The sequence below is a fragment of the Aulonocara stuartgranti genome, assembly GCF_965226115.1.
Source record: "Aulonocara stuartgranti genome assembly, chromosome: 15".
In the NCBI taxonomy this organism is placed as follows: Eukaryota; Metazoa; Chordata; class Actinopteri; order Cichliformes; family Cichlidae; genus Aulonocara; species Aulonocara stuartgranti.
Window position 1 is genome coordinate 8,250,960 of NC_138951.1, and position 2,851 is coordinate 8,253,810.

The following is a 2,851-nucleotide window of genomic DNA, read 5'->3' on the forward strand; positions in this document are numbered from 1 at the left end:
TATTATTATGATACAAAAATGTTATTCAGTTGCAGTTTTGTTCTGTACATCCACAATAAGCTTTCTTCTTTTTAAAATGTAATGTGGTGTGGTTTGTTTTTGCCGATAATAAAAATGCAGAATGACTCTGTACTGTTTAAGAAAATGTTTCTACTTGTCTATTTCTTTTCTACTTCCCTTCTACTTCTAGTTTTCATTTTACTTGACATCCAAAATGCATTTGTATGTTTCATTACAGCCACATTTCACCATTTGCATAGTCTTTTCTCTTGAAACACTGCTCTTTATTAGATAGATACTATATTAACTGTTAGCTTCTCTTAGCATGGTAAAAGTCTTCTATAACCTAGACTTATTTACACTTATATTTTTTCCAATGACAGCTTGAATCACAACTTCCTTTTCAAGTAAATTTTTATGCAATAGGCAGTTGACTGAAAGACCTGTGTTTTCAGAGTTTTTTACAGAACCAGACAGCAGCAAGATCCATTCCCAAGTGTCTCCAAAGCACAAGAAGGTGTTAACATTTATGCAGATGATACAGCAACTGCAACGTCACTGATTACTTATGGCCCCAGTCACACAGGCCTGGAGACTGGTCGTCGTGAGGGAAACGTGTACCAGTTAGCGAGCGGTTACTGACAGAAACTGTGAAATCAACTCCTAAAGTCACAGTCACCAGGCCTAAAAACAGATCAGTGAACCCCAAGCAACGACCAGTCTTGAGGGAAAAGCGTGAATTGTGGTAGATGCTGGAGATTACTGGCAGTCACTGGCTATGACATATATGTTGCTACTCGCAAAACATCCTTATGACCCTATTGTTTGCTAGCAGGTTTCATGGTCATCTACAGTCTGTGTGAAAGATGCTGACTTGTCTGCAAACACTCACTAAATTCTTGCCTAGCAGAAGTGAAACTGGAAAGAAATGGAACGCAAACTTGAAAGCAACCATTCGCCAACCCTAACTGGTTGGTTTGCCATCAGGTTTAAACAGCACACTACTGCACAGAGATTACCACACAGAGGCACAATAAGCTACATTTTAGTAAAAGGAGTTTAGTAAACTGCATAAAGGATGTGGCTGCTCCAGTTTCAAAGTAACTATAAAAAGAGAATGACCGTGTAAAGAAAGCTTTGACGTCATGCATCATATCTTGCTTGGTGTCAGATCTCTCCATCACTGTCATAAGTGTGTCTCAGTTAAGCTGAGAGAAAAATTAACACAAAAGTCTAAATAAAGAACGTAGTTAGCATAAGGACTGATAGCCTGCCCAATATTAAATAAAACTCCAGCATCAAATATAAACTATTTCATTTTATTTTTAGAAATATTAAAGTCTGAGAAGTCTTTCCCTATTGGTAGTGGTATTGTCTACAAGATGTTATCTCCCTAAACCAGGCAGGAGGGTCCTTCCATATTTATGATGCCCATTTATATTTGTACATGTGCATCTGTGCGTGTCCATGTCATTATGCATTATGTGCTGAGATCTGAGAGTTCTGTCACGGAACCGTGGGGGCATATGAGAGCATCATGGTGCCCAATGTGCTCCCCTTCAATGCCTTATAGTGTGGCAGTAGTTTAGTAGGACACGCCTGCACGCTGTCTGACTCTGTAAAGGGCTCATCAGGGTATGACATTATTGCTCAATGTGCGCACGAGTAGCCTTTCTCTAGCCCCATATGGACTGGCCCACTGGCCTACTGTACACTGTTGCTAGGTAGAAATTGTTCATTGATATAAGAGACAGATTTAAAGCTGCTGTTTAAAAGGGATCTGCAAGAGTCTACACATTGATCATTGCAATGATCTTGTATCTTGGGGGGAACATGTCAGCATGCCTTCACTCGGCTTGTATATTTTGTTTCTGAAGGAAAGTCAGGTGGAAGAATAGAGGCCAGAGAGACACATTTAATGAATGTTAAAACAGCTTTTTTTTTGTGGCAAAGAGCGTGACAATGAAGGTCTTTTGAATCATTAAAACATATTTCTAAGCAGCCACTCTGGATTTCACTGCAAGAACAAGAATTGCACATGCATTGCTGGTGCTGCTGCACGTGTGTGTGTGTGCCTTTAATTCCATGACCCACTTTTCACAGCTGGGGCTGGCTGGCAGAGAGTGCTAGTGCACGCTGCCTTGAATAATTGGGACTGCAAGGTGAATGTGAGGAGAATAGTTAAAGACAGGAGCTCCCTCCCTGCCAGTCAGCCTGCCCGGTTCAGTCAACTGGCTGCACACCAGCAAATCTCACAGCAGCACGGTGCTCACAAGTTGCTGTTGGTCACGGCGTTTTACGATATTAACGCTGATGTGAAAGGAAGACAGCTGTTTGACACAAACAGGGAAATTGTATGGATGTATGAAATTAAACGACACCAGCAGGCGGATGTGTCATTTCGGCGAGCTGTTGCCAGATTGTGTTTTCTGAGGAGTGCATTTCAAGTCGTACAACAGAATACAGTGCAGTATATCTCCTGCTGTAAAGACCCTCCTGTAGTCTTCCCATCCCCCTCTTCCCATTTGCCATTCTCTCTGTTGATCATATAATTTCCTCTACCTTTCTTTCTTCTTCACTACGTTCCCCCTCCCCTTTCTTCTCTGTGGATTCGGTAGTCTTTCATGCAAACATTTCACAAAGAAAAGAAGGGGAAAATATTACGAATATAAAAAGATAGATATCCCTGGGTGCAGTGGAGCAAGAGATGGGAGATGGAGTGACACAATTCTCCACAGCTTGAAGATAGATCCCATCGTGTACCCACTGCTGTGGAACCTAACAGCACCATCAGAGAAATGCTGGTGCAGGGAGTAACGCCGCTGCAGCCTGTTCATTCATTCACATGACA